This window comes from Papio anubis, chromosome 9 (genome assembly GCF_008728515.1).
Source record: "Papio anubis isolate 15944 chromosome 9, Panubis1.0, whole genome shotgun sequence".
Lineage (NCBI taxonomy): Eukaryota > Metazoa > Chordata > Mammalia > Primates > Cercopithecidae > Papio > Papio anubis.
This window is the reverse complement of record NC_044984.1, coordinates 84,445,868-84,464,905: the sequence shown is the minus strand read 5'-3', so window position 1 is coordinate 84,464,905 and position 19,038 is coordinate 84,445,868. Positions and strand designations below refer to the sequence as shown.

General features: G+C 37.7%; 1 long non-coding RNA gene across 1 annotated transcript; it reads right to left on the bottom strand.

The window, feature by feature from the left end:
• Positions 1–3,373: 3,373 nt before the first annotated feature.
• Positions 3,374–17,548, bottom strand: LOC103875943. Its single transcript, XR_001892850.3, has 4 exons — positions 7,014–17,548; positions 6,503–6,571; positions 5,288–5,475; positions 3,374–4,139 (listed from the first exon to the last, which is right to left on the bottom strand). It is a non-coding gene; the product is annotated as an uncharacterized LOC103875943 (long non-coding RNA).
• Positions 17,549–19,038: the final 1,490 nt, after the last annotated feature.

Below are 19,038 nucleotides of genomic sequence, written 5' to 3'. Positions count from 1 at the left end.
GCATCTATGTTGCTATAAAGGACATGATCTTATTCTTTGTATGCCTGTGTGGTATTCCGTGGTATATATGCACCACATTTTCTTTAACTGATCCACCATTCATGGGCATCTAGTATCAGAGATTATAATGGAAATCTACTTTCTTGACAAATAACAGTTCTGATTCACACCTATTTTATCAGAACATGCCATCAGAAAATTCTCCATCTCTTATCTCAAATGAAATTCTAAAATATTCTAAATATCTAAACTTGCCCGTCTCGTTTTTTCTCAGCCTTAAGGATTTTTGTTTTGAATATCATGAAGAAGCACTGGACTAGGAGTGAGAAAACATAAGTTAAGTCTTGCTTCTGTCTATTTTGGACGCTGGAAAAATCTCAGTAAGCCAGTAAGCATGTGCCTTATTCAAGGACTGATGGATGAATTAGCAACTGGGTGCATGAATGTCACTGTTTACTCATCTACTTCAGATGGATCACCGGTCTTTTGGAAACCTGATTTCTTCAGGTTTATAGTCTGTTATCTTAAATTTGTTATAACCTGTTATCTCAAAATTAAGAGAAACATTGGGTACTTATACTGTGCCAGGTATTTAAAAGGTATTTTAAATATATAGAGCCATAAATATACAGATAATTATATGGTTATAATTGAGTCATTAAAACAATTACCATTAACCTCATTTTGCATCAGAGGAAAACTGAAATTCACGAATACTATGTAACTGGCCCAAAGTCACATAGTGGGAAAATGGCAGAACTTATTTTCAATTCCAGTTCTCTGGGATTGAATGCTCTGACCTCTTTGTCACATGACTTCTCATGGTCCTTCTCGTTCTTTATCTCTGTGTGAACTCCATGCCGCCAATCGGTGCTTGCTTTAAGGTAAAGAATGCATTAAATCTTAGTAGCTTCACATGCTTTGCAGTGTCTTTAAAGAAAGTATGCAGAATTCAGAAGAGGTAGGGACTATTTTTTATAATTAACAGGCCAAAGGAATAGTTGTGTTACTGAGGACACAGTAAGCATCTCAATAAAAGTAGGTATCTCAATAAAAAAGAAAAATTATAGTCCTTCTAAATGTTCATTCACAGTAGACACTTTGGAATGTCTTCCTGAATGGCATTTAAAACTCTGCATAGAGTTATACATCATGTTCAAGAGACTTTCCTTTTATCTCTCTGATTCACTGGACTTTCAATTATTCTAATAGTCTGACACATATCTGGATTTATAAGTAATCTCTCAGAGTGCCCTGCAACTATTTGCTATTCCCTAAAATTTCCCATTTCTGGCTGCTGAAAGAATACAGTTCAGCAGGTAGGTTTATTTTAATGCTTCTCTCAACCTACAAACCAAAGGTTAGTGACAAGAGGGTAAGTCAGACTTCAGATTCCTTCATTTTTTTGCTTGCACCCCAAAAAATGTAGTTTTAAAAAATGGTGGCATATTATACTTTTAGAACAGTACTTTAAAGGCCCCAGGCATAATATTGATTATTTTCCAAACTTGTTTCACCTAGTTTGCATGTATTCTTCTTTGATCAAATGAATTTAGAAATGGAATGAATTTATTTTGCTTGTTTTAAGAGGTGATCTCATACAAAAATATGACAAATTCTTCAGGGTTTTCTATTAGAATCTAGCTTAAATGTAAACAGGACACATTACTGAAAGCTTTGAAATCAGTTATCAGGAACATCCTCTGCAGTATAATCCCAGTTAACTAAAAGTAAACTACCCTCTGCCCATGCCCTCCGATCCCCATCCCATTTTCCTCAATCCTAGTCCTCAACCTTGTCATTTTTCTGAATGTCTACTATGATCTTTAGATTAATGATGTTTGGAATGATCATGTAAGGATGTCATAACATCAGAGTCATCAAGAAAGATCAAGTAGCATTTAATAACCATGTTTCCAATGATAAGAAAGCTAATAACATTTTGTAATGCCAATTAAATAAGAAGTACGAAAATAAAAATAGCAATAGAACTCATTCTTAAACAACCAGAACTCCAGCTAAACAGAACAACCCATTTACCAAGAAATCTGGTTAATCATATTTCTAGTGCATTTCATACTTTAATTCACAAGGTCAGGCATATCCTGCTGTCCCTGAAGTTAATTTTGGGTTGATTCATGTATAAACAGGTATTACAGGGAAACCAGGCCAAGCGTTCCTGCAGAAAGCCAGTGGATTTTTATGTCTCTTCTGCCCACATGGAGGGAGGCAGGAGGGGATAGAGAATAAAATGATGCATATAGACCTCTGGGGTCAAATGTCAAGTTCTACGGAGGTTCAGTTCACACTGCTCCACTTATTCAACCCGACTACATCATAGCAAAGAGCACGATGCCATGAGCCAGATGTAAATACTCTATTTTGGAGCTGTCAGACATTTTTGGTGGTTCACCAGCCTGACCTTCAAAATCATGTTAGTGACATTTATTTCAAGCCTAAAAGTTTCATGGCAGAGAATTTAAACACTGTAAGCATAGAAGTGGTGAGCTCTTACATCAAAGTTCAAATATCTACTTAAAAACAAAAAATAAAAATAAAAAAATTTGGTCTTTCCACTTAATTTTAAAATCTGTTCTTTTATAATCAGGGAAAAGGGAAATAAAAAAGCAGAGAAAGTTGCCTTTTTATTTCATGACGTCAAATTTTATGAAATTTAAAACTGAAGCTAGGGCACTAATCTTTTTTTACATATAAACAGGTTTCAAAAAATTAAAGTTTAGTTTTACAATGTTGATTGTTCCACATGAGGCAAGTTTTTTTTTTTCTTTTCCTGTATGTGTTTTCTATTTATTTTGTGTTCTCAAAAGCATCTAAAAAACTCGGTCATAAAAGTAAAGTATACAGTGTGGATTTTTTTCTAAATACCTCAAGTGTTTTTGTAGCCAAAACTGTCTGCCGTCTTTCCTTTGGAGAACCACGAACCCTGAGTTACCCTCTAAATGAGGCATACAACTATCTTTCTTCAGCGATGCCATTCTAGAAAATTAGGTTATATGTTGTCAGAGTAAACCATATAATACATTTGCAGGGAGAAAAAAAAAAAAAGACAATGTGGCCAAGCATGGTGGCTCATGCCTGTAATCCCAGCACTTTGGGAGGCCAAGGCAAGTGGATCACCTTAGGTCGGGAGTTCGAGACCAGCCTGACCAACATGGAGAAACCCCATCTCTATTAAAAATATAAAAATTAGCTGGGCGTGGTGACACATGCCTGTAATCCCAGCTACTCAGGAGGCTGAGGCAGGAGAATCGCTTGAACCTGGGAGGTGGAGGTTACAGTGAACTAAGATTGTACCACTGCACTCCAGCCTGGGCAACAAGAGTGAAACTCCACTCAAAAAAAAAAAAAAAAAAAAAAATGACAATACATCTATACCTCAAGAAATGGAGGGTAAGCCCTCCCACAGATTTCTCCAAATACTTTGGCCTCTTCAACTCTGATTACACTTCCAAACAGGTCAACAGTAAACATGTAAAGACCTTCTAATGGTTCATATGTGCCAGTGTCCTTAAACAGTTGTATCTTGAGGAAAATATCTTGTCTTTATCTCCTTTTGTATCTCCCACAGACAGCGCTCTGCCAGGAAGTATTTAAGAAGTACTTGTTGAAGTAATTTTTCTTCAAAACCACAAAGCTACACACACACACACACATGCATGATACAAAGTTGCCCTACAGAGATAGAAGGGGGCTATTTCGTCACACAGCAAGGATGATCCATCTAAAAGAAGGAAGCTCAAGGGCTGAAATTGAATCAAGAGGTACTTCTCCAGGCACTAAGAAACTGTCACAGTACTATCCATAGAGTGGAAAACAATGAAGTACTCGTTGACACTTGCACTTAACACCTGCTGGCCCACCCAGCTAAGTGGGCCAGCAGAGTAATGCAATTATCCAGGTGACTCATGGAAATAAGCCATTTTTAGCTGAAATATCTAAGCAGCTCAAGCTAAAGTAGGTTGTTACCTAGGTCATTCAGGCAAAAGCAGGTTGTTTTGTTTAAATTTTCTCGTGGTAGGGGAAAGCGTGGAGGCAAACTGAACAAGAAGTTCAGCAAGAAGCTCTTTCGAAACCTCAGAATTGCTGCTTATGACATGCCAGGTAGGCTCCATGTGATACTGAAAGGAGAAGAAATTAACATTTTAGTTGTCTCTTATTCTACTGCATGCACATACAGACATAGTTTTAATTTGAAACCAGGAGCTTTTGATCTTTAGAAGAAATGATGTTTTATCATCAGCGATCAGTGAAAAGAACTCTCTTTTTTTTTGATACAGGGTCTCACTCTGATGCCCAGGCTGGCATACAATGGTGTAATCATAGCTCACAGCAGCCTCAACCTCCCGGGCTCAAATGATCCTCCTGTCTCAGTCTCCCAAATAGCTAGGACTATAGGTGCAAGCCACCATACCTGACTAATTTTCTTATTTTTTGTAGAGGTGGAGACTTGGTATGTTACCCAGTTGGTATTGAATTCCTGGGCTCAAGTGATCCCCCTGCCTCAGCCTTCCAAAATGCTGGGATTATCGTCCTGATTATTAAAATTCTGACTGTTCAAGCACTGAAAGGTGCTTCAAAGACATCAGTTCATTTAACAATAGGTCCTGACGCAAAAACCATAGTAAAGTTTCTGGTCCTTGTGGAAAGAAACATTTAAGGCTGTGCTGTTCATGTTGAATACATCTGATGCTCATGAGTCTTTACACATACTACTAAAAGGGGGATTGATGATAGTCACTGGGGGAATTCCACGCTGGCATACAGCTTTCCCCCCTTAGGGTCTGCCAAACCTGTTTTTTACTTGTCCATGCTATTTCCTGCCAGGGTTAGGAACCATTTTGCTTTTCTGGCTCTCTACGGCAGCATTGCTTGGACTTGTGTCTCAGTAGGATGCTCTATGTTTTATCTGCATGCTTTTCTCACTGCAAGCTCTAAAACCACAGGCTGCACCAAAGAAACCATTGTGCTTTTCCAGACCACAGCAAGCTCAGCTTCAGTGAAAAAGGACAGACAGTGATACAATAGGCTAGGGCAGTATGAATAAGCTGCTCCAAGGAATAAGGACATTCAAGCTCTAGAGACATCTCTTGGCCACAGATCAGTTCCACTGTTAACCCCTTGATAGTTAGTGGTCCACAGTATAGACTCTGGAGTCAGGTTAGACAGACATAGGATCCCACTTCTTTCATTTACCAGTGAAATGACTTTTAAAAAGTTTCTTTAACCTCTCTAAACCTCATTTTTTTCATCAGTAATATCAGAATACCTATAAAAACAGCATTGATTGGTTGTTGAGAAGATCAGACGAGATAATGTCTGTAAAGCATTAAGCATACGGATGGTACATAATCCACTTTCCAAAATGGTGACTACTTGATCACTACCATCATCACTTCCTTCTCAGCGCTTTAGGACTTGTCCCACTTATTACTCCTCATGAATAGAATCTGCTCCCTGGAACATCACAAAAGGAAACCCAGGTGAATCATTTTCCACTTTCTTTTGCGACCCCAAATTAAATTCATGGTACGACTGACATTCTCTAAGATATTTAACTAGTAGTAATATTAAGAAAACCAGGAATAAAATTCCTTCAACCTATAGTCTTCATCTTTTTTGGTGTTTTTAATCCCTCTGACACAATCATAGCCATTCATGAATTTGTATAGCCAGACTTGGAAAGGCTAAAAGACTAAAGGAAAGAGTTATCTTCAGTGACAAAACAAAGGCAAGTTGTACTGGACATTTAACTAATGGATTGGCATCCTGGGGATTGGAGTTCAGGTTATCAAGATGACACAGAAGGAAGGAGAGAAGAAGGAGGAGGAGAAGGAGGAAGAGAAGGAGGAGGAGGAAGAGAAGGAGGAGGAAGATGAGGAGGAAGAGGAAGATAAGGAGGAGGGGAGGAGGAGATTCTAGGTAGTGACAGCAAAGAAGAAATTAGAATCCTGATGCCACTAGACCTATTTCTTAAAACAAGAGGGAGACGTGGTTGCCTAGAAAGCATCAATGTATCTAAAATGTAAGAGAGTATTTTATAACAAGACTGTCCTAGAAAATTTCGACTTGGGTGTTACTACCATTGCAACAACAAATCCTTTATATATATTAGAGTTTGGACTGCCTTTGTTTAATCCAGTATGAAGCCCCTTTCTATAAGACCTCCCTGTTCATTTGCATTGAGTCCCCATTGCTAGTTGTCTGAACCAGGTGTTCAGGTAACATTATTAGCCTTTAGAAATTTCACTTCTCTTTTAGAACTGAAAAATCTGTTATGTTTTTTATTTTTCTACATGGCAAACACATTTTGATATTCACCTCAGTTACATCACGGTTACATATCAGGGTATTTTTGATTTAAAAATTATCAGGTTACATTTCTGTTATTTGGTATTTGGTCACTGATAAGAGATCTGCCACTTCTAAATTCCAATATGACAGATAACTAAATCCAGCAGATTTGCTATATATAAATTCTTACCTATCACAATGACTTCAAGCTAAGAAGAATGTGGTCCTTCAATTACATACTAATTATCTTCTCTACTATCTGCAAAAGAAATTAGAATAAAAATTAAATTGAAAAACTATGTCTTCAATTAAAGAAAAAAGCCCCAAAGGAAACTTACTTCTATAATCAACAATATAATGCTTTATTAAAATCCCATTAAGCTGTACTGTTTATCATGTTGCTCGCCTGCTTAAAGCCTTTCAACTACTCCCCCTTCCTTTCTGCAAGATTGTGATGCCCAGCATGATTTTGTCCCTCCATATCTCTCCAAACTGACATTTTGCCAATCTCTCCCATGCTTCTTCTCTCCCTTTCTCCAGCCACACAAGCCTTCATTCAATTGTACCAAAGGACTAAATCCCTTTCTACCCCAGGCCCTTTGCATATACAAATATCTTTACTTAGGTGCCTACTTCTCAGATCATCCCATCCCCTACTTTTCCTTTACCCTATTGCACAGGCTCCTCGATCCTGTACTTACCCATTATAGTAGATGTTCATAATCACAATTAATCCACTATTGGAGTGCTATCTCTCTCCCTGATAGACTCAGATTTTCAAGAAAGTACTTTATTCTTCATTACTGTATCCTCTGCTCCTAACAAGAAAGTACATAATAGGTGCTCACTAAAAAGCAACCAGCTGATGGAATAAATAATAGAAATTTTAGTGAAACCTATAACATTATATTGCCCACATTTACAACTTCTTCCTTGCTTAACTGAAAGTATCACAGCCCTTCTATGTAGCTGGAACTCTTTTATAGGTACCTAGAGGGAGCAAATGTCAATAGTCCTTTTTTTAAGTCCCAAAGGAAATGATTACTGTAACAGATTCTTGAGGGCAGAACTACCTTGACTCAGATCTGCTTCACATGAAAAGATCCCAGATTTTTATTAAAATTCCTTGGCTCTCTGTCTGTCCATTTCAACTGGAATTCTCTCTACTCACCTAACCAAGCCCATGAAAGATAAAACACTTGCTTTTCAAAGTTGAATGGTCATTTTTTTATCTTTATAAAGGAAAATACTGACAACTGAGAAACTGGTTCCTTATAAAATTCGTATCCATTTTCCCTCTTTCATTCTTTCTAAGTAGTTATGATGTCACGAATTCAACTCTAGTGTCCCATCAACTGCTATATCCAAGAACTAGAACTACTTTGCAAATGCTCAAATTATAGTGAACATCAGATAAAGCATTTGTTATCTCCTGTTCTCTATTTTTGGGGGCCATAAGTAACTGAGCACAAGCAGTGCTACCCACTGCAAGCAACAAAATTCATTCTGGAAGTTTGAATGTGGGAAGAAGAGTCTTGCAGTTTCAGGCATGTGCTAGTCACATAAGTTATCTTCTTAACAATCCAAGTTGACCAGAATATCATGACCAGCCAAGGTTCCTCTTGTGAACAGCATTTTCCCACCAAAATGTCTACTATACAGTGGTGCTATTATTTGCCATCCATATCTGGTTAGCACTAAAATAGAAAGGTAAACCAATCATTTCTTGTGAGATTTTTTAAAACAACTTGCACAATCATCAGACAACTCTCAAATGGCCTGTCCCAAGATTTAAGACACAAGATTCTTTCAAATAAATAAAATGGAAACACTATTTCCGACAGCCCAAAGAGAGATTTGTTGATACTGGTTTCCTTCAAGCTGTCCTTTGATCAAATCGAGTCAACAGCATAAGTGTCTTCCCAGCCTCAAGAGAGGGTTAGTTCAGGGAGCAATACAGTTTACACAGGATCAGTTGCCAAAGTGTGAGCTTCGGCTTGGCTCCACTTCTCTTATGAAAGGAAATAATGGAAAGTCTCTTCACATTGGAGATTCAATTAAACCTGATTCAACTATTTAGACTGTGACTACCCAGAATGGAGTGAAATTGAAATATAGTTAATATAATCCCTTTTGCTCCTGGACCTCAAACTCCTGCCTCTCTCTAACACACACACACACACACACACACACACACACACACACACACTCTTTTACCTCATTAACTCATATTTAAAGACACAGCTCAGGCTTCTTTTTCTGAGTCTACCTCCTACCCCCTATTCTGGTAGGACGACTCTACTCGGTGTTCCATAGAACCGTGCTCACTGCTATCATACAACTTACAATTTGTTTTAAGTTACCTGTCTGTTTTCCTTTTGCCTTAAAAAGACTGTGAGCTGCTTAATGGCAGATCTTATTTTATTCATCCTTATATTTAAGCACTCTGTTTTGTTCCTGGCCAATAACTATTTGATACAAGAATGAATTAAGGAATTATACTAAAAGATTCACTTTGGAGTCTCAAAACAGCTAACAAGGTAACTTTCTTACAACTGAGGATATCTTTTTCCTGTTATCCTGAAATCTACAGCCTGAAAGTACAAACTGAGATTACTGACTCCACTTAACTTTTTGCAGATGCTGTAACTTCAGATACTAGGGAGCAGTGCTGCTCCCTAGTATCCACTCAGCCTGTCACATCAAGGAGGCACAGCATGCTCCTCCTGCCTCCCCACAGCTGTTTCCATGCCTCTGATCCACTGTCTTGTCACTTCCTTGAAACTCTCCATTCATCGGCATTGCTCCCATCCACTCTATCCACCATCTACCAACATTCAGTGCAGCCCCATAAATTCTCTCAGGACATTGTTAATTGGTTTATAGTTGTATTAGTCCATTTTCACATTGCCAATAAAGACATATCCAAGACGTTGAAAAAAGTCTTAAGAAAAAAAGAGGCATAATGGACTCACAGTTCCATGTGGCTAGGGAGGCCTCACAATCATGGCAAAAGGTGAAAGAGGAACAAAAGCACACCTTCCATGGTGGCAGGCAAGAGAACAGGTTCCCTTTATAAAACCATCAGATCTCAAGAGACTTGTTCACTATCACAAGAACAGTACAGGAAAAACCCGCCTTCGTGATTCAGTTACGTCCCACTGGGTCTCTCCCATGACATATGGGGATTATGGTAGCTATAATTTAAGATGAGACTTGGGTGGGCACACAGCCAAACCACATCATAGTTATTCTCTTCTGTATTCTCCCCCATCATCTTAGGTAACTCCACCACCAACACTGAAAAATCATCTAAGCACCCAATTCCTTGACCTCCTCTGTTTCAGTGTCTTATATCCAAGCACTAAATCTTGATTCTTTGGTTTATTTGCCTCTTCCTGTCTGTCTTCCCCTGCATAGGAATGCTGATTAGGAAAGGAGGAAATGATTGTGTAGAGACAGGGCTTTCCCTGAGGCTAAGAATCCTAGGCAAAACAGAAATTGTCTATGAGCCATGGAACAAAGTGAAATTGGTCATTCATCTTGGGCAAGGAAGACCAAGAAAGTAAATATGGGTTCAAAATATCAAGTACAGTGAAAGAAGATAAAATTAGTCTGAGTGGTAAAAATCTAGAAAAATAAGGTAGAAGTAGTCATGGTTTTCAGCACTCCCTTAGTTGCCAAAAAGACCTGGTAATTGTCAATTTTTCAGCTTACTCTCACGTTTGCCCTTTTCACCCTCTTCCCCACCTTTGGAGACAAACCTGACTCTGCCAGTCAATCCTAAGACTTTTATGACACAGAATGAAAGGAAGGGTCTAATGAGCCAGGAGAAAGAACTGGAGAAAATTAGTAGGAGCATTATGAATAGGACTGCTCTTCTTGAGGGCTGGATTGACAGCAGGGAATGGTGGGGTGGGAAGTACAAGGCTCCAGCAGTAGCCTGGAGAATTGAAAAGGAAAGAAAAAAATGCAAAAATCAGATCCCCATATGTCTTCCAAGAAATGCAAATGGAATTCCTAAGAGTGTGTGTGTGTGTGTGTGCGCGCGTGTGTGTCTGTGTGCGTATGTGTGTGTGTTTATCTGTACTTCACTTCAGGCCTGAACCACCTAGCTCACAATCTCAATTAACTTACTTTGTAATCTAACATGGAGTTTTGGTATCAGACAGTGGACCAGAATGAGTGAGGACATTTAGGATGCAGAGTATTCCATGGAGTGGCCAGCTCCTGAGTGAGCAGAGAGCTGAGAAGGCACAGAACCAAGTTGGGCAGACTCAACCTCCCACTACTGCTAGTTTGCAGAGTACTAATCCCTAACCTGGATCAACCCAACCATCTGTTTCTGTGGGCTTGCTCCCAAACTACCAAATGCAATTGGAGAAAATTGGCGGAAAAACAAATTTACAATTTTCAAGCTCAGCTGGACCATCCGTGTTGCTCAGCAATTCTTTTACTTATCCATGATTGGTTCCTTTTTCCACTTTCAATAGCAGCATTGCCAATATGTTATCTTCTTTTTCAGGACTCCAACCTACTTTCTCCATTCATGCATGCAATTCGACAACCATTTATTGAGCACTTACTATATTCTGAGTACTTTTATAAGGATTCGTAGATGATAAAAAATAGTCACAAATTCTTCAAATTCTTCATCAAAAAGGCAGAGTCTGTTTCCCTACTTCCCAAATCTGGCCAGACTACCTGATTTCCTTTGGCCAATACAGTGCATCAGAAATAATGTTGCACTATTTTCAAGCAAGGTCTCAAGAGTCCCTGCAACTTCCTCTCACCCTCTTGGAACTCTGGTACCACCAGGTTCCGAAAGCCCCAATATAGGTGCCTTGAGGATGAAAGACAACATAGATGGAGACATACCATCAACTCAACCATCATAGCTAAACCTATCCACCAATCAACCCACCACCTAAATATAGCCACCTGAGGGAGCCCAGGTGTGACCATAGTCCAGGCCACAGAATTCATTATTAGTGATTTATTGTGCGGTACTTCACTCTGGCCTGTGAACTCCTCCTCACCTAGTCCACCAAACATGAACTTTTGGATGTATGTCTAGTCAATGTAACTTCTGCTACAACAGAAAAACACAGAAATCATAGTGGTTTTATATAAGAGCAGTTTCTTTCTTTCCCTTTTACGTCTAATCAGCAGCTGTCTGGCTTTTCAAGATTGTTGCATTCCATCGTTTAGGAACCCAGGTTTTTTCCATTTGGTGTCTCTATCTTCTCTAAGTCCTCAGAGTCCCTTCCATTCAACCGGAAAATGGGAGATACTTAATGAGAGACAGGCAATATATGAGAGAGGAAGTAGAAGATTACATGAAAATTTGTTAAGGATCAGGAGTGAAATCTGCCCACATTCTCTCGCCTTGACAAGGACATCTGAGAAATAGTCTCTATGCCTAGGAAGAAAAGAGGATTTGTTTTCGTGAACATATAGCAGTCTCTGCAATTATCTACCCTTTGTCACCAAGTGGATATTTCACTCTTTATTTCAAACATTAACACTCTCCCCAGAGAATACAACCTAGCAATGCATCCAATCATTCTAATCAGCTCAAAGTTGAAGATCCCTGGGCCAGATGCAGTATTTTCCCTTAGGTCTGAGAGAGGGTTTTATGGACCAGCAATTTATATTCTAAAAAATAATCTCTGAATGGTGGAACAGGGGAAGGATAGTTGCAATAAAAATTCACATTTGGAAAATGAAAGAGTGAAACACACACAGCAGTCACCAGTTCCTAGCAATTCTGAAATTCTGCTGGGTGGGCAGGAAAGCCCTTTGCCCTGGAGTAAGCAAACATCCTAGATTAGATTGATTTTATTCTCTGAGAAGAACTCTCTTATCCATTGTTCTCCATTGGCCCTGGATCCACCATCTCTGGAAGATTCTTCCTTGTCCATTATCCTCCATGGCTACATATAAGATAGGCTTTTGGGAATATGCCTTCTTTGATAATTTTAGTCTTTGTAGGAACTTCCTGCTAGGGCAAACATTGAACCCATAGTTTGTATTCAGGTTTGAAAAAATCAAAGTCTTTTATTTTTTTTGCTTTAATCTCATGAATTTTTAGCAGCACAATTCACATACAAACTTAGTAAGCTTCTGATCTATTTGCTTTCAGTCCCTTCCAAATACTAGTAGCCTAACCATTCTTTCTTCCATATAATTCTAAAGCCTACATATTTCTTCGCATCTGTGTATTTCTTTGCTATCTCACTTTCTTGTTATTCTCTTTCATACATTAATGGCAGCTATCTTTAGCTTATCTGAAACGAAAATTTCTCTAAGTGGAATATTAGCATAAGGCTGAGGTTTTTCTTTGAATGAAAAGCCTCATTGGACCTCTGTTGCCCAAACTGTTTCTCAGTTTCCTCTCTCACTATTTGAGATATGAAAGCACTCAACTTTGCTAGCCCTCATAAGACCTCTGTTTTCTCCCCATTTCCTTCTAACTTTGCTTTAATATCAGCCTATTCTTGCCTAACCTCATTTCTTTCTTATAACACTTAGGGCAGCTGATAGTGGCCAACACACACTCTCATTTTGACCCTTTTCAACAATTTTCTCTAGCAACAAAGTCAAGGTCCTTCAAACTCTGGCTCCAACACCCTTTTCTATCTCACTCTACTCCATTATTTATCATGTCCATCAATCCCGTCTATGATCCAGACCTCTGAGCTGTTCCTTTTTTCCCAGACATCCCAAGTCCTTTCACATCACACCTTTGCCTTTGCCGATCTCTGGTGATTAAAAATTCTGACATAAGTGTAAGGTTCTGCCTAAATATATCTTCTCTGAATTTGTCCACAGCCATGTCTCATCCAATAACTTCAGTCAAAATGAGTTTCTTCATCCTCTGCTGTCTGTCCCAAAACAACTTGATTTTAATCCTAGTAGAATATAGAATAACATTATTATTATAGTTTATATAATTATTTTTGTCCCTCAACTTAACTCTTTACCATTAGTTACTAAAGAAGAAGCATTTGAGGTTACATAACTTTGTGTCCCTGGTATATAATATGGATAGTGGGAGCTCAGTTAATGTTTGTTAAAATTAAATAGATGCATAAAAAGTTAACAGTATTCTAGTCAATTGAATAATTCTGCCCACCCACATATCCTCAATCACCATGAGCAAATCAAGTATGCAACCATCTACCCTGATGGTTAATTAGGCCAAAACAACCAAGCCAGGATAGGACAATCAGATCATTTTGCAATGAGAGAACCATTCTAATTTTTTTTCAGAGTATTGCAAGAGAGAAGTTCCTAACAATGCACAGATGGCCTAAAAGAGCTAATGCACTCCATCTCCAAAGAGCAGACACTTTATTTTCTTGTTGTCACCAAGACAAGACTCATTATCTAATTTTGTGCATCTGTCTTAAAGTTATTTTATAAGTACAGATCGTTATTTTAAAAGGACAATTTTTGGTAACTGTTTAGAACTACTTCATTTAAATGCATGAAATCATGAAAATGTAATGCATTTTCAATGCATGAAATCATCGAGAAATGCAGAGAGGCACAGAACAATGGATATCTTTAGATGATTCTCATTGATACTGCTTTGGATTCCTGTTCATAGCACAAAGTTCTTGAAGAACATGAATCTCATTTTGTGAGGGTTACAGATATGTATGTAACATATTCCATTATGTATCTTTTATTTTCCACTCATGTTTATTTTGATAATATTTTGAATTTTAATAATTTCACATGTGATTTCTGGTTGTGTTTTTCTATTTTTTCTTAGACCAATAGCTTTTTAGAGCCAGAAGAAACCTAAAAATCCTACAGCCCTATCCCTTTATTTTGCGGAAATTCTAAAAGGTCAAGTAACTTGCCCAAAATTGAGTAATAAGAAAACAGTAAGATTAACAACCAGGTTTCCTGAATCCACTAAAAATGGAAGTGGCATGATAAAACTAACATTTACCAAAGCCATGTTAGTATTTGTTTGTTCTACTTTCAGTTCAGTTCAATTAAATAATTTTTTCCATTTATAGTCATTGGAGTGAAAACATAATACTGCTTTACTAAATTCGCTAAGGACTATGTACAATATATGTTTACCATAATTCTACCAAAGTATCTGTGACTTTTAAAATTCCTGTTCTTAGTCAGACTAGAGATTTATTTCATATTTCAACACATTTGCTTATACACACACACATACACACACACACACACACACACACACACACATATTTAGTAGCCCAGGTTAACTGGCAGATGCTTCCTTAACTAATGTTCATGACTAACCAACAATCTTACTCTGTCTGAATGCTTCAGATGCAGCAGTCACTTTTTTCTTGGTGATTTAATCGCTTCCTTCCATTTAATTACTTTGAGGATTAACTGTGGGCAAGTGTATTCCAATAATAGGCCAATCTACAAAGAGCAGGAAGCTTTCCTTATGGTCCCAAGGGAAATTTAGCACTTCCGATTGTAACTGCGTTACAGCTCTCATGTTTCTTTTAGCCCGTAAGCCATGTGTGTCACCTTGCCTGTTTGAGTGTAAGAAAAATGTCACGGGTTGCACTGTTTACATGCTAGCATGTGTACACAATTTCTGGCAGAGTAAAGAGGGCTCTTCTTAATCTGGGCCATACAGGAAGCTATTTCTTTCCAAATCAAGTCATTAATTCTTAAACAAGCAAACACTACAGCCAAGACAAAAATCAATTTGCAAAAAGGGGAGGCTTTTTTCCAAACTCTCCAGCAGTCGTTGGGGAAGATGCTTTTACAATCTAGTGCTTTAGAGTATTACAGTATTAGGTTAGGTCAATCCCATTTTTCTAGTTGGATTTATTTTGAAAGTCAAGGTGATGAGCAGTTTTGAATACTATCAGCAGCATTTCTATCAGCAATGTTTTCACTACCAGAAGAAATAGTTCTTATTCTAAATAACAAGCATAGAAATCTGTCCAGTGACCTTCATTTGACCTCTTGGCCACATGTGTCTGGGTATCTTCCAATGGTTGAATGCTCTATGAGGGCGGTTTCCAAACTTTGCTGCAAATTAGAATTACCCAGGGAGCTTTTTAAAATCCCAGTGTCCGGGTTGCACCCATCCCAATTAAATCAGAATATCTGAAGGGTGGGAGCCAGCATTATTTGTTAATAATTCCCTGAGGACTGCAATGTGCAGAAAAGGCTGAGAGCCAGTGACTGTGACATTTCTGATTCATGATGCTTTCCGGTAGATAAATTCTCAGACTGAAAGATAAAAAGGAATTTTTTTCTCTGTTCTGATATCCAGATTTGTAAAATCAAGAAATATTAAAGATGCATGTATTTATTTGGGAGATATGTTTATTAAAATAGAGGAAAACATTTACATCAATAGTCACGAAACAGTTTATATTCTTCAACCTACCTATTTTAATTCAGAAATTTGTTTGAAAAAGGTAATAAAAGAGGCATGTCCATAGCAATGTTAAATTTTAAAATATTTTTTAAAATTGTCCTATTACTATGTCATAATTTAATGAATTACGAAATGGCTGTGTGAAGAACTATATTTTTATTAAGTGTGTTTCATTACACAGAAAAGCCCTCTAAATATAATGTTAAGTACAAAAATATAACATGTATTTGCATATATCATATATATGGACATATACACCTACACATATACATCCATTTATATATCCTATCTATATATCATATATAAATTACATTTGAAATTATCTACATGGACAAATATATATAAATGCCTAAATGCAAAAGGACGTATCTGGAAGGTCGCACTTTAAATAAGAAAAAGAGTTTACTCTGTACAGAGTAGTGGGGCTGGGCAAAGTGAAGAGAGGCTTTTTCTTTGTATTATATGTACTTCTTTATTGTTTGCATTGTTAAAATATTAGCATGAGATTATTAAAATTTAAAATAAACAGAATTAAAACAAGCCAGAAAAGTAAACACACTTTAATACAGAGAAAAAGACCCAGCAAAATGTAAATGTAAATGGCATCTCTGATTTATCAGACAGAAACATATTTTTTGGTACTTTTTAATAGACTTTAAAATTTTTTTCTCATGATTTTACTAAGCATCTTTTATAATGTGTGAAATAAAAAATATTGACCCTAAAAATAGATTACAGGATAAATAGACCCTCACGTTTGAAAGGATTAATTCACATTTCAAAGGGGCCCCTGCCTCACTAGCCAGGCCACAAACAATTTTGTTTCTCATTCAGGTTTTTCCACTAAGGAGTATAAAAGCACATTAGAAAACATTATTCAAATCTTGTTCATCCACTCATCATCTTTAGTCTATTTCAAAGGTGGCTTTTCCAGGGCCATTAGCCTGTATACTTCGCAATTCTAAAAAAGGAGGAAAGGTTCACAGTGAAAAGACATCTGAATATTTCATTCTAATATTCCCACAGTTGAAACATAAAGATTCTTCACATGGGAAAATCATAAGATAAGCGCCTACCAAATAAGTGAAGTGTAAATTATACCGAAATTGTGCTTATTGTCATAACTTCTATCAAGAATACTTGATTTTGATTTTGAGGATTTTCAATAAGGTTTGGTTTCAAGAGGTCAAGATCCCTTTATTTGTGGATTAAAATTTACTTAAAATTTGAACATACACTCTCTTGATATAATAATGGCTACTCTAATAAACAATTCAAAAAGTTTTAGTGGTTTAACACTACAGAAATATGTCCTCGTTCATACAATATTTCAGTGCAGGTGTTAGAAGGGTAGCCTCCCAGGGAGTGATTCAGGTTCCGAGGCTCCTCCCATCCCATAGCCGCACCATCTTCTGGGGCCTAGGAATCTTTTACTTCCAGCCAATAGATGGCGAAAGAGAAGGTGGAGAATGTTCACTGATGGACAGGGGAAACCCTCACTTCTGCTCATATTCTTCAATGGACATACAGTTGTATGTTTGTGTTCCCCTCCCCTAAACTTGTATGTTGAAATTCAAACCCTGAATATGAGAATATCAGGAGGCAGGACCTTTGGAAAGTGATTAGGTCATGAAGGTGGCACTCTCATAAATGCAATTAGTCACTTTATGAAAGAGATCTCAGAAAAATCCCTCACTCTTTCTACTGTGTTAGGACATGGCTCTTTATGAACAAAGAAGTGGGCCTTCACCAGCCATGGAAACTGCCAGTCCCTTGATCTTGGACTTTCCAGCTTCCAGAACTGTGAATAATACATTTCTGTTTGGGTTTTGTTGTTGTTTTGTTTGTTTGTTTTTTTGAGACAGAGTCTCACTCTTTTGCCCAGGTTGGAGTTCAGTGGCACGATTTCAGCTCACTGCGACCTCTGCCTTCTGGGTTCCAGTGATTCTCGTGCCTCAGCCACCCACGGAGCTAGGATTACAGGTGTATACCACCACGCCTGGCTAATTTTTGTATTATTAGTAGAGACAGGGTTTCACCATGTTGGCCAGGCTGGTCTTGAACTCCCGACCTCAAGTGATCCACCCACCTCGGCATCGCAACGTGTTGGGATTACAGGCGTGAGCCACTGTGCCCAGCCCACTTGACTAATATTTTGCAGCCAATAATACGTGGTCATCAGACAAGCCATTTATTTGATTTCCAAAGTTCTGCAATCACAATTATATATTGCTTTACAGAATTGCTATCTTCGTAATGGTCACTCAATTTCCCAGTATTTTAATAAAGATAACATTTACATTTAAGATTCTTCCCCATTATAATAATCTCATTGTTCATTCCATACCTGTAGAAATAGGTCTTACAACTTCTTTCCTGCCCTTGCACTTCCCATAAAGCAGTCAAACACTGCCTGTCACAAAGCCCCAGTAAACACAAATGCCACAAGGGACTATTGCTGGGCAAGAGAGTAGAAATGGATCTGGTCAGACCTATCACTGCTACTGGAAAAGCATATGCCCTCCTGAGGGTGAGTCACACATTAAGACCAGTCTATTTTTATGTTTTTAACTTTTATAGCCTAGATGAATCTGGTTTACTTTATTATAATAATCTGAACCCTGTTGTTTAAGTCCATTACCATTCACTGTTGTTGAGATAGAAGTCCTTTGGTGGTATGGAAATATCTAAAAATATTGCCTTTGAATGGAGACCAAAATAAATATAAAATAGTTTTCTATTTCTGTAAGACATAAAACTGCTCTCTATTATCATACCCTATTTCGTACCAGTGGCTAAGAAAATACAATACTTAGATGTTTCTTTGATCTACATTTGGCTTATGTCTTTTTGTCAGAGCTGCAGGCATTTCTCAATTGTGTTTAAGAGAGAAAGAGAGAGAGAGAGAGAATCTGTGATCTGTGAACATACTCTTAAGTGATACAATCAAAGCTCTGCTGCTGCTTTATTTAAGTTTACCACAGAATTCAGTAAGAGATTTGATGCCTCTATTATTAAGCCCCTATCCGAGGTCATGTTATGGCCATCATTTCCTAAAATATTCTTAAAAATTCATTGTCATTAACAAATATGTAATAATCACTTATGTAAGGCACTATGTTAGGTAACAGGGTAGCAATTCGATGTGGGGAGGCCCCAGACAAAGAAAAGTAAAAGCTGCAACATTTTAACAACCCAAATTTTAGGGTTAATTGCCAACGTGTAAACATTGCCCTGTTATTAACATAAGCTGCAGTTGCATAGAAACTTCATTCTCCTGGTCCAAGTTCATTGTTCTATTTACTGCCTCCTTATCACCTGCCACC